The following is a 14474-nucleotide window of genomic DNA, read 5'->3' as shown; positions in this document are numbered from 1 at the left end:
TAAGAGAACTATCTGGGCAAAAGGAAAAATCAGAAAGCAATCTCCCGTGCGTAAAAATGTTACGTCACATGACCTCGAACCAACATAAGTAAGGTACACCCACATATCACTAAATCCATAAATATCCCCGCTCCAACAATACGTGGCGAAATAAACATGTGGCGAGATTAAGTAGACAAGAAAATATAAACCAAACAAACGAACTGCGGTCCTACCAGGCCGCTATAGGCAAGGTCACAAGCCGAGGGCGACTCCCCCCTAAGCACTTGAAAACAAAACAAACACACAGACAGAGACACTATCTTCCCGTCAATGACGTCACACTCGACTGCCCTGCCTCGCACAAATCACATGGCTGAGTAATTTTTTCGCCATCCTACACTACGCACAGCTGTACAACTATAGGGACTTCTTTCCCCCTTACATTAACACACATCTAACCTTTTAGTGCTGAAATCATCAATATCTGCCTTCATAGTGCTTGGGCATACATATTACGCTCACATACTTTGCCTCCATAGGGCTTTTCATCATGACACCTGGGTTCAATTCCCTGGCACTACCAAAATTATTCATTATCTCAACAGCACTCATACATATAATTCTCATCATGCGTGTGATTAGCTCTCTCTACCGTGCATAAGAGAGCTAGCACCATGTCTAACACCTCCAGCCATGCCAACCTGTGCAAGTCAAGGAATCTGTCTCCAGCATGAAAAACTTACGTACAATAACCAAAGAAATCAAAATCCTCTGCTTCTGAAATCCCGTGTCTGGCAAAAAGACCTAGCTAACGTGACCAATGCATAAAAGATGCCGCGAACAGAAACAAACCTAATACAAGGTGAAAATATAAAAATATACAACCATATCTACCGTCCAGAGTTCGAGGTCTGTGCATACCTATCCTATATCAACCATTATTTACATAACTGTCGTGGCTGACGCCACCTTGAATTTTAATTTTAATCTAGCCCATGCTAATGATTAATTGGATCTGTCTGACCTGGGAGTACCGATGACATTGTGAGGCGGCTCTCTTTGGAACCTTGAAGTTTATTTCATTTTGACAGATGACCCTGCCAACTGCAAAGTTATGTAGATCACTGGGTTCATGCTGGCTGGTGAATGATTCTTCGACGGCTTCCGTGAAGGTGGTCCAGTCTCTTCCGGTATTGGGGTAAGCTCCGCCTTCTTGGAGTCCCCGCGTCGATGCTCGGTTGTCTCGACAGCTGTTCCGTTGCTACAGCTTGCTGTTCTTCTCTCTCGTTCTCTGCGATGTTTCTCACGTTGTATACGTGAAGGGAAATTCTATTCCCTGGTAGGTTGTGCTGGATGTTAACAGCTCGCCGCTTAGATCTGATTCACGATGTCCTCCTGGAGTAGTATCACACCGTCGCAGTCGCGAGACAGTCAAAGAGTGCGGTCTCGAGTGCTCTACTGCTGCATATTTATAACACGTCTCGCGTACCCAAGCTACGTATTTCCCCGCGATATTCTCCCTCCGGTGGTCTCCTTGCAAGAAGCGCGCCAAGTACTTATCTCGCATATGCACTTTTAGTTATACCCAAGTCGCATATCAAAATTTTGCTCATTTTATGGAGGTTGCAATTTTCTTCTCAGATTAAATGCATTTCTTCTGTGCTTTAAGATATAAATTAATTTTCTTTTCGCTCCAAATCTTTGTTGACACGCCATCTTTTGTAAAGGGTTTAGCGTCCTGCGTCTAAATTAACGCGCTTGGCTTGGGGTCATAAATTTGTCTTATGAGATTCCAGAGATTTCCTAATTATTTAGCTATTCCATTCCCACGAGCACTGCACCACTCAACTTCTCCCAGACAATAAATTAAAATACAAGGATCTCTAAGGTTATTCAGGGTGGTCTTGAAGGTACATGATATCATAGGCTAAAAACATGCCCCTATAACAATGACCGATAAGGTTCACTACGATCAGATATAACGTTCATGTGTGCACAAAACGCTCTTTTACTGTCGACATTTCTCACTAGAGACCAAAGAAGATGCAGCAAATTCGATGAAAATTTCGAACAGGTTTGTATAGGTTTGTTTTGACGCAATATAAAATCTCGTAATTTTTGATTGCCAAGTTGGGATCAGAAGGCCAGCGATCCTGTTAGGAAAGAAATAAATAATTTTCCACTCCTTCACGATATAAATTACTCCTATGTTTCATATTTGATCGTATGATTATGAGTATGAAATTTTATACTTACATTCTTTTATTCTTTCTTTCTTTTCTTCTTTTTTTCTTCCTTTCTTAATCTGTTTACACTTCAGGGTTGCTTTCTCCTCGGACTCACCGAGGGATCCCACCTCTACTGTCACAATGGTATCCTAGAGCGTGACATTTTTGGTCGTGGGTACTACTGGGGAGAAGGACCAATATCTCGCCCTGGCTGCCTCACCTGCTATGCTGAACAGGGTATTATTGGGGTGAGGATGGGTGGATTGGAACGGATGGACAAGAAGTGCGAAGGAAGCGGCCGTGACCTTAAGCTAGGTACAAAACCATCATTTGCCTGGGAGGGAAGTGGGAAACTATGGAAAACCACTTCGAGTATGGTTGAGGTGGGAATCGAACCTCCCTATACTCAGTTGACCTGCCGGGGCTGTTTATTTCCTCGCTTCTAAACGAATTTGCACAAAATGAAGACCGTGCGTTCCAAATTGTTTTCCACCATTGCGGCAGTGGACGTGCTCGGCGGGGGTTCCAGCAGGACGGAAGCCGCCTCATGACCCTCAGACGCCTCAGTGTTAGGACGCTCCTGATGACCCTTTTGACGCTTGACATTGGTGATATGGTACCGCGTGATCGGTAATTTGAAGCCACTTATTGCCCATAATATTGCCACAACTTAGGAAAGAATAATAATTGGGTTATGGACTTCGCATCTCACTAGCTACTTTTAAGGTTTTCGGGGACTCAGAGATGGCGTAATTTTGTACCGCAGGGGTGCTCTTACATGGCAGTAAATCCAACAGCACCGAGTGAGTTGGCCGTGCGGTTAGGGGCGCATAGCTCTGAGCTGTCGCCAGCCCTGAACATGATTTTTCATGGTTCCCATTTTCACACCAGGCAAATGCTGACTCTGTACCTTAATTAAGGCCACGGCCGATTGATTCCCACTCCTAGCCCTTTTCTCTCCCATTGTCGCCATAAGACCTATAGTTGTCGGTGTGACGTAAAGCAAATAGTACATTTTTTAATGAAAGCAGGTATGATATAGTGCAGTGGTATTCAAACGTTTTGTTTGGCGTATCCCCAAGATACAATTGTTTTACTTCATAACCCCCAAAGTACGAGTATACAGCAATTATATCACAAACAACAAATGATTGTAGCTGGAAGCCAAATAATATTAACTATCATCATCATTATCATCATCATCATCATCATTATCATCATCATCATCATCATTATCTTCTTCTGCTTCTTTTTCCACAGTATATACCGCTTGCTCAGGATTCCTGCATGCACCGAGCCATGAAGGAATTGTGACCGGGGATTTTAGGTCACATGGCCTTCCTGAAAATCCTACCCCAGCAACACCAAATAATTAAAAATCGGTCGCCGGGATAACAGGCAAGCAGCTAAACCATTACACCATTATGTACCCCAATATAAACTATAATGTGTTGTATGTAATCGTCCCGGGGCAAGAGAGAAAAGTTTACAGAAGAAGTCCAAAACTGAACAGTGTGTAATGGCCGAAGAACTGTTCCTGGCTTTAATAAGAGCTTACTTATTCCACCTTTAAATTCTGCAGTTCCCTTCTCAGGCAAAGGCCAGGATTGAATCTGCCAATTTATGGATCAGAAGGCCAGCACCTCTTTTAGGAAAGAAAGGCACCTTTTTAGCACTTTCTCACAATGGAAATTACTCGCATGACTTCTATTTGATCGTCTTTTGCCATATATATGTACAACCCACTGAGGCAAAGCAAATGACACCTCAAGTGATGGTCTGCCATACAGGAGTCAGGAGCTTCACTAAATAAATTTTAAACCATGTGGCACGGTGTTTTAGTACCTCGAGATCAGAACACTGTTGCACCACGATATATTTTTTACAAGTTGCTTTTCGTCGCACAGACACAGAGATGTCTTATGGCGACGATGGGACTGCAAAGAGCTAGACGTGAGAAAGAAGTGGCATTAATGAAGGTATAGCCCCGGCATTTGTCTGGTATTAAAATGGGAAAACGAGGAAAACCACCTTCAGTGCTGACGACAGTTGAGTTCGAACCCACTATCTCCCAAATAATGAACACTGTCGCACTGCTCTGAAGCAACGATTAATGACTGGCAGATGAAATGATACTGGAGAGTTTCGCTGGAATTAAAGATGACAGGGAAATCCAGAGTACCCGCAGGAAAATCTGTCCTGGCTCTAGCACAAATCTCACATGGAGTGACTGGCATTTGAACCATGGTACCCAGTGATGAGAGGCCGGCGCGCTGCCACCTGTATTGCCGATCGACCTCTAGTGCATGAGGTACAATTATATACAACAAAAAAGTACAGTGGTCTCTGATTAATTCAACACTGGATATTTCGAAAATTTGGCAATTCGTACAAAAGTGTATTTCCCTTCAAATTCCTATTCTAATCGATGCAAAAAAAAAATCTTATAATTCGAATTTACGATGCTTAAATTTGGATAGTTCGAAATCAGGATTGTTTCACAAGTACATTTTCAACGATTCCACGGATTAAAGCCTTCAAATTATTGTATTATAGTATTGTAGCTTCCTATTTAAGGTCAGTAGAACCTATTGTTAACAGGCTTAGCCATCGCTTTTCTATTGGCGTCTGCACTTGGCCTCGGGAAAACTTCCCCTTCAGCCATCCCAAAGTTGTCAACCTTGGAATAAGGAAACAGTTCCAGAAGGACTAGAAATGGAACGTGAGCGATGGCAAGAAATAATTTCCTGAAGTCAGATATGACGTGTATTTATCTGTTGATCCTGAAGTTGCAGTATGCGGAGATGTGTCAGAAGACGACAAGCTGCCAGATTGCTACAAAATTCCATTCTATCTAATGATTAATAGGAGGGCAGTAATGAATAGAATAGCTTGTACCGACCACGCCTGAAGCTTTCAAAATCGTGATAGCATGTTTAAATTAAAACTAAATTGTTGTGTATATCATGTAAAATTGAACAAACACGAACAGACAAAAATCACTAAATTTTTAAAGTGAACAATGGAATTAGTGTATTGTTACATGTGCTAAATTTTGTGTCAATGCTGTTTATTCACTAGTGTTAATACAGTACCGGTACATTTCTTGTAAAACTTTCAACTACATTAAAGAATAATATTTCATACATACACTGACTGACAGAGCAAATGCAACACCAAGAAGGAGTGGTCAGAACTTTATGCCAATTGCAGGGTAGACTGACGTCACTGAGGTATGCTCATGATGTGAAATGCGCCGCTGTGCTGCGCACGTAGCGAACGATAAATGGGACACGGCGTTGGCGAATGGCCCACTTCGTACCGTGATTTCTCAGCCGACAGTCATTGTAGAACGTGTTGTCGTGTGCCACAGGACACGTGTATAGCTAAGAATGCCAGGCCGCCGTCAACGGAGGCATTTCCAGCAGACAGATGACTTCACGAGGGGTATGGTGATCGGGCTGAGAAGGACAGGTTGGTCGCTTCGTCAAATCGCAGCCGATACCCATAGGGATTTGTCCACGGTGCAGCGCCTGTGGCGAAGATGGTTGGCGCAGGGACATGTGGCACGTGCGAGGGGTCCAGGCGCAGCCCGAGTGACGTCAGCACGCGAGGATCGGCGCATCAGCCGCCAAGCGGTGGCAGCCCCGCACGCCACGTCAACCGCCATTCTTCAGCATGTGCAAGACACCCTGGCTGTTCCAATATCGACCAGAACAATTTCCCGTCCCGTCGATTGGTTGAAGGAGGCCTGCACTCCCGGCGTCCGCTCAGAAGACTACCATTGACTCCACAGCATAGACGTGCACGCCTGGCATGGTGCCGGGCTAGAGCGACTTGGATGAGGGAATGGCGGAACGTCGTGTTCTCCGATGAGTCACGCTTCTGTTCTGTCAGTGATAGTCACCGCAGACGAGTGTGGCGTCGGCGTGGAGAAAGGTCAAATCCGGCAGTAACTGTGGAGCGCCCTACCGCTAGACAACGCGGCATCATGGTTTGGGGCGCTATTGCGTATGATTCCACGTCACCTCTAGTGCGTATTCAAGGCACGTTCAATGCCCACCGCTACGTGCAGCATGTGCTGCGGCCGGTGGCACTCCCGTACCTTCAGGGGCTGCCCAATGCTCTGTTTCAGCAGGATAATGCCCACCCACACACTGCTCGCATCTCCCAACAGGCTCTACGAGGTGTACAGATGCTTCCGTGGCCAGCGTACTCTCCGGATCTCTCACCAATCGAACACGTGTGGGATCTCATTGGACGCCGTTTGCAAACTCTGCCCCAGCCTCGTACGGACGACCAACTGTGGCAAATGGTTGACAGAGAATGGAGAACCATCCCTCAGGACACCATCCGCACTCTTATTGACTCTGTACCTCGACGTGTTTCTGCGTGCATCGCCGCTCGCCGTGGTCCTACATCCTACTGAGTCGATGCCGTGCGCATTGTGTAACCTGCATATCGGTTTGAAATAAACATCAATTATTCGTCCGTGCCGTCTCTGTTTTTTACTCAACTTTCATCCCTTTCGAACCACTCCTTCTTGGTGTTGCATTTGCTCTGTCAGTCAGTGTACATCCATATATAGTCCGGCTCCATGGCTAAACGGTTAGCGTGCTGGCCTTTGGTCACAGAGGTCCCGGTTTCGATTCCCGGCAGGGTCGGGTATTTTAACCATCAATGGTTGATTTCTCTGGCACGGAGCTCATCATGACGCGCAGGTCGCCTACAGGGGTCAAATCCAAAGACCTGCACCTGGCGAGCCGAACATGTCCTCGGACACTCCCGGCACTAAAAGCCATACGCCATTTCATTTTCCATATATATATATATCATAATTATAGACCTTTATGCCTTTCAGCGTTCAGTCTGTAAGCCTCTGTGAATGTACAAAATGTCGCCACAATCCTCTATTTGCAACTAGTGCTGTGGCCTCATTTAATGATATACCTTTAAATCGCTATAAACTGAGTCTAGCCATCGCCGGCTTGCTCTGCCTCTACTTCTCTTACCCTCTATAACAGAGCCCATTATTCTCCTATGCAACCTATCCTCCTCCATTCGCCTCAAATGACCCCACCACCGAAGCCAGTTTATACGTACAGATTCGCCCATCGAGTTCATTCCTAACTTAGCCTTTACCTCCTCATTCCGAGTACCCTCCTGCCCCTGTTCCCATCTGTTTTTACCAGCAATCATTCTCGCTACTTTCATATCAGTTACTTCTAACTTATTAATAGGGTACTCTGAGTCCACCCAGCTTTCGCTGCCGTAAAGCAAAGTTGGTCTGAAAACAGACCGATGTAAAGATAGTTTCGTTCGGGAGCTGACTTCCTTCTCACAGAATACTGATGATCACAACTGCGAGCTCACTGCAGTAGATTTACGGCACATTCATTCAATCTCACTTACTATATTACCATCCTGCGAGAGCACAAATCCTAAATAATTGAAATTTTCTACCGGTTTCAGTTTGTATCACCCATCTGACATTCAGTTCTGTTGAATTTCTTACCTACTGTCATCAATTTAGTCTTCGAAAGGCTAATTTTTAAGCCATACTCATTGCACTATTTTCAGTTGCAACATATTACACTGCAGGCTTTGGCACAATCTGCCTTTAAGACCAAGTTGTCAACATAGGTAAGACTGCTTAATGCATTTCCACATAACTGAATCTCCCCTTGACACTTTATACCTTTCAGCAGATGATCCATGTAATCTACGAACAACAAAGGTGGAAGAATAGAGCCTTGTCTAAACCCTGTAAGTACCCTGAACCAAGAAATGCCTTCAATTCTCACTGCAGCCCAATTATCAACATAAATGCCTTTGACTGATTTTCATAATCTACCCTTCATTCCACAGTCCGCCAGTATGGTGAATAACTTTTTCCTTGGTACCCTCTCATATGCTTTCTCTAGATCTACGAAACATACATACAACTGACAATTCCTCTCGTAGCATTCTTCAATTACCTGCCGAATACTGTATATCTGATCTTGACCATGATCAGACCCTCTGTGGTTTTAAACCACACTGGTTTTCATCCATCTTCCTCTCAACCACTGATAACACCCTCCTTTCCATGATGCCAGTGAATACTTCGCCTGGTATACGAATCAATGGGATACCTCGATAGTTGTTGCAATCATTCCTGTTCCTTGCTGATATAGATAGGTGCAATTACTGCTTTTGTCCTATCTGAACGTACCTTACCAACACTCCATGCACATTATATTATTATATGAAGCCATTTCATCCCTGCCTTCCCACTATACTTCACAATTTTAGGTCTAATGTCATATATTCCTGATGCTTTATAACAATGGAGTTTATTTACCATCCTTTCTACTTCCTCAAGCGTAATTTCACCAACATTATTTTCCTCCTTCCCATAAGCTTGGTTGTTCGCGATACCACCACGAAGATTTCCTCTTACGTTGACAAGATTTTAAAAATATTCCCTCCACCTCTCCAGTGATTCCCTGGGGTCTATTATGAGTTCACCTGAATTACCCAAAACACTGTTCATTTAATTTTTCCCTCACTTCTTAAAATTCTTTATTAGTGTTCAGAGGTTTCCCTGCTGCTTGACCTAGCCTTTCCAGGTTGTTACCGAAACCTTTCCACGACTTCTTTCTGGATTCAACAACTATTTGTTTTGCTCTGTTTACTTCATATACGTAAAATTCCCTGCCTGAATCAGTCCTTGTCTGGAGACATTTCTGAAAAGCCTTCTTTTTATGTTTAAAATCTGCTCTCACTTCATCATTCCACCAAGATGTTCTCTTTTCCCATCTTTACACACATATGTTCCTAGGCATTCCCTTGCCGATGCTACAACAGAATCCCTCTATGCCACCCATTCCCTTTCTATATCCTGAAACTGCTTGCTGTTCATTCTTCAGAACTTCTCACTGATTATATCCATGTACTTCTGTCCATTTTCCTCGTCGTGGAGATTGTCTATCCTTATTCGTTAGCAGACAGATTTCACTTTCTCTATCCTAGGCCTAGAGATACTTAGTTCACTACAGATCAGATAGTGGCCTGTTTCATGGAAAAATCCCCGAAAAACCCGTACATTCCTAACAGATTTCCTGAATTTGAAGTCGGAGAAGATGTAGTCTATTCTGAACATGATACCTCCAGCCTCCCATGTGTAGCGGTGAATAGCCTTATCCTTAATGAATGTATTCGTAACTGATAAACCAATACTAGCACAGAAGTCCAGAAGACGTTTCCCATTCCTATTAGCTTCCATATCTTCCCCACATTTACCAATCACCCTTTCGTAGCCTTCATTACCATTTCCAGTTTTGGCATTTAAATCGCCCATTAGCACTATCCTATCCTTTCTGTTGACCCTGAATACGATGTCAGTCAATGCTTTGTAAAACTTGTCAATTCCATCCCCATCTGCACCCTCGCATGGTGAATACACTGAGACAACTCTCGTCCTAATTCCTCCAACTGCATAATTTACCCACACATTCGCTCATTTACGTGCCTAACAGAAAGTATGTTGCATGCAATAGTAATCCTGATGAACAGCCCTGCCCCACACTCTGCCTTTCCCTTTTTAACACCCGTCAAGTACACTTTATAATATCCTACCTCTTCCTCGTTATCTCTCCTTACCAGAATGTCACTTACTACTATGCCATCCGGATGCATCCTCTTTGCTGACTCAGCCAGTTCTACTTTATTTCTTCCACAAGCCCCATTAATATAGATAGCTCGCTATATAATTCAATTTTGTTCGGCAAGTTGTTTCCAAGGAGTCCCTCGCCTGTCAAATGGGAGTGGGACTGCGTTACTCCCATAGGTCTGAGGCTTGCTTAAATGTTCGTAGTTCGGTAAATTCACAAAGCAGGATGCTACCCTCTTACGTATAATTCAAGAAAGGATCTCTCCTCTAACGTGTTAGGGACCACCGGTGGCTTGTGTAGTCCTAGCCTCCTGAACACAAGGAAGTCCATGACTCAGAATATTTCCGAGATGCCCACTCCCATTCCGTAGCAACTGGTATCCCGACTCTCAGGACCGCTTACTAGGCCACTCAGCAGTTGCCCATGGTTCACGAACTCGGACGTGACTGCAGTAACCCGCACCATGAATCATAATAATATGGCAGCTTATAAATAAAATTGCAGGGGTTCCCCTAACTTTAAGTTCATTTATATTGTCTTACTTTGATATATTCATCCAAGACCATTTTTTTGTACTTTTTTATATCTAGAGTCAACTTATTCGGGAGCAGGTTTTGATGTGTATATTACTTAAAGTCACTGAACTGACACTGGGATTATACACAGACAAGGATAGGTTTCTTCAATTTTCTCTTACACCAATAACTATTACAATTTATTAAATGCTATGTAGCTATACAGTGACGTACTGTATTACATTTTCGTCAAATTATCCTCGTTTAACTCGAATTTCAGACAATTCGATTCTTCTGATTCCCCTTGGAGTTCGAATTAAAAATAGGGCACTGTATATAAGAAATATTGTGGTATATCACGAAAACGCGCCTGTTGTCATATCATGTGCCTGGCCTTGCACAACTTTGTATGTGCGCCTCGTTTAACGCGTATTGTCTTTTAAGGAAGAGACGCACTGTAGAAATTATTTTGATTCTGAAACTTCCATGCTTTAATAATGCTCACGTGTGAAAGTACAGTTTCAAAACTATGGACGTGTTGTCCATGGCTGTCTTTAGCCATGAATATCAGAATCCTGATCACGCAGTCACTATCAACTTTCCTCCTGCACGTTCTTTTGCAAACTCTCTGAATGTGATTCCTTCCACAATTCGTACATTGTTGCCATATACCGCTCGTAATTAACGCTGAACGATCAAATAAATATACGGAAAGTGTCACGAATAAAGTGAATATAAAAAGTGTTCCATGCATTAGTATGATGCCCTTTCCCAAGTTTCCAGATATGCAGCAATAGGTTATAAAAACTTTGTGGTTTATAGGCCATTCAGAAATTGCTCACAGGTGGTAAATTCGGAAGCATGGACAAGCACAAAGTGCTACGTCATATTCTTCACAACAGTAGACATTTTCCCACTGCCTTCGTCTTGGCAGGCTGACAGCATGTTTTCTTAAGTGATTCCTACTTCCGGTCGGAGGGTTCCCAGATATGAAGAGACGTGCAGTTAGTCGTTGCACTGGATCTCCGGAATTTCTGCTTGGACGTTTTGGTTTCAATGTCGAATCACAATACTCCTGTCAATTCCACATTGATACCACATTGAGACGAAAACTCAGTTGAGAATCCGTCCCACCTTTCTTTCGGGATGGAACAAATTAATTGAAAACAGCAATGATGAATACGTGCCTCAGCACTTTCATATATAGTCTCGTTCGTATCGCAGAGTAATTGGCGACGGACACTTTGATTAGATAAATCGGCTCCTCCCATTCCTTTACTGTACTTTGTACTCAGAGTAGTCTTGAACTTACGATTTCCTCTCTTTTTAATTAAAAGTTGAACACTGTTCTCGTGGACAGCACTAACCGTATGAGCATCTTTTTTATCCGTCTACTTCACTATCATCATTTTCTTCCTGTACCGGACTGTAACTTTCGAGTCTTCAGACGTGAAGCAGCTCTGAATTTACATCTGATCTTGGAGGACCGAATCAAGAAGGACAAGCCTACGTAAATGGCATTCGTAAATATAGAAAATATATTCGATAATTTTGGTTGGAACATGCTATTTGAGACCCCGAGAATGATCGGCATCAGGTACCGAGAAAGAAGAAAAATCTACAATATTTGCAAAAATCAGTCTGCAGTGATTAGAATCGATGGGTATGAAAAAAGGAACCAATCCAGAAATCAGTGAGGCAAGGCTGCACTTTGTCCTCTCTCATTTTCCATGATTATGTAGAACCGAAAATAAAGGAAGAGGAATTCGGAAACGAAATCACAATTCAAGCAGAAGGAAACCAAACTCTGAGATTTTCCGATGATATTGTTACTTTAACCAAGACTTCAGAAGGTTTGGGGAAGTTGTTGAACACGATGGACACAGTCTTGGACAAGGAGTAAAAGAGAAAAATAAATAAATCCACAATAAACGTAATGGAGTGCAGTCGAACGAAGTCAGGTGATGCAGGAAATATTAGATCAGGAAATTAATTCTGAAAAGAAGTATATGATTGTTTTTAATTGAGCAGGAAATAACTAAATATGGCAGAAGTAAGGAGGGTCTAAAATGCAGACTAGCACAAGCAAGGAACGTTTTTCTTTAAAATAGATGTACTTCGAACTTTGACATTGAAATGTGGTGTTACAGAAGAATGTTAGGGGAAGCTAAAAGTCACATAATCTAATTTCATTTCTCTCTCTCTCTGTAAATGTTAAGTATATAATGAGCAAAATGAACGCAGCCTATTATAATATTTTATTCTCGAATGACAAATGAAGGGATACTGAATCGAGTTGATGATAGGAGAACGACTTGTCCAGTTTGTTTTTGAGGGAAGTGTTTGCGGTAAGAACGGAAGGGGTGGACCAACGTTGGAATATGACAGACTAGAGTTGATGTGGCATGCAGTAGTTACGCAGAACTGAAAAAGTTTAGCATAGGATGGGGTACCATGTGATACTGCACCAAACGAGTCTATGAACTGATGACCCATACAACAGCACGCCCTTCCTGACCCTACAGGATTTCTGAGATGAAAATCTCAACCCACGTTCCACCAGGATTCGACCCTCGGCCTTCTGCGTAGGCAGAGAGCTCTTAAGCCACTGAGGTAATCAAAAACCTCTAATACCTAGTTTATATACTGGCATATAATGAGTTAGTTATAAGAACACTAAACATGTAAGAACCTAGTTTTAAATTTAAATTTTAAGTAAATTAAGTTACCTGGGAGATAGTGGGTTAAGAATCCACTGTCGGCAGCCCTAAATGTGCTATTACATGGTTTCCCATTGTCACACCAGGCAAATGCTGGGACTGTACACTAATTAAAACCACGGCCGCTTCCTTCACACTCGTAGCCCTTTCCTATCCCATCCTCGTCATGAATTCTATCTGTGTCAGTGCGACGTAAAGCAAATTATAATTTTAATAAAATAAAAGATGTTATCAAATTATCCACCACGGAAGAAGATATATTAAAATTAACTAGGTTAATGCATATGTTCCATAAATAGAAATGTGGGCAGATATGGGGTTTAAGGATGGTAAGGTATTAAGAAACTTTGCTAGATGCTGAGCTAAATGAAACTGAAATTTACTAAATATAAGCTAAATTTATCTTCCCGTTTATGATCCTGTGCGCAATGGGACGAGAGATGAGTATGATCCATATAGACTAAGAAACGTCCCTTATACGGTGTGAAGGATACAGGACACTTAACGCACATTGTTAGTTTCTCTAAGTCTCCGTTCGACTTCTATCACTCGTCCTAGAAAGCCAAGCATAACGTCCGAGAGGATCGTCGTGCTGACCACACGACATCTCGTAATCTGCAGGCCTTAGGGCTGAGCAGCGGTCGCTTGGTAGGCCATGGCCCTGCAGGGCTGTAGTTAGGGTTAGGTTAGAACACAATATAATCAAAAATTGAATACTATACCCAGTTAGTATTTATCACTTGGCCTTCAATTTCATGGTCTTCTGCCAGCTGAAGTTCTCTTTAAGTAAAGTAATAAACACTCATGTTCATGCTCCACTTCCCAATCAAATCACAAAATTTAATAAAGTACCATTCTTTTAACTGAGATGGTGATAAAAGCAGGCCATCAGTATATCAACAGAACTACCATCCACCAGAGTCTGTCAAATTATACTACAACTTACTTCCAATAGAATCGATTTGAATATGAAAACCCTACCTCACACTCCTACTTCAATCAGAATTACAACCTCTCTGGCACTGAAGGGTACATATGACCTTCACTCACTGACGCTGAAACCAGACTGTGGCTACACATAAATACTAAACAGTGGTATCGCTCTTATCTGCAGAGTGAACCACGTCATCAGTTGATTACAGTTAAGAAAGATGACTTCTAAAATCTTACTCTGCTACAAGGTCATGAGTGTTCCAACCTGTTTTTTTTTTTTGTAATTATCAGGATTGTCAGTTCTTTTCAAACTTCATACATTTAAACGTGCGGAGTTGACCTTGGCTAACACATTATATAAAATACATTGTCCGCAGGATGGGACAGGCATGGAAAACTCAGCCATAAGTGGTTTTTGATAGCCAGCTCTCCCGAAACCTG

The 14474-nt window shown here is 42.6% G+C and overlaps 1 protein-coding gene across 2 annotated transcripts in view; it reads right to left on the bottom strand.

The window, feature by feature from the left end:
• Positions 1-14183, bottom strand: part of LOC136872029 (probable cytochrome P450 49a1) — a 100249-nt gene extending 86066 nt beyond the window's left edge. The window contains exon 1 of one of the 2 annotated variants that reach the window (XM_067145851.2): positions 14082-14183. The gene's annotated coding sequence lies outside the window, so the exon portion shown is untranslated. The other variant, XM_068227303.1, reaches the window with a different exon arrangement.
• Between the last annotated feature and the right edge of the window lie 291 nt (positions 14184-14474).

This window comes from Anabrus simplex, chromosome 4 (genome assembly GCF_040414725.1).
Source record: "Anabrus simplex isolate iqAnaSimp1 chromosome 4, ASM4041472v1, whole genome shotgun sequence".
In the NCBI taxonomy this organism is placed as follows: Eukaryota; Metazoa; Arthropoda; class Insecta; order Orthoptera; family Tettigoniidae; genus Anabrus; species Anabrus simplex.
This window is presented reverse-complemented; position numbering and strand designations above follow the sequence as displayed.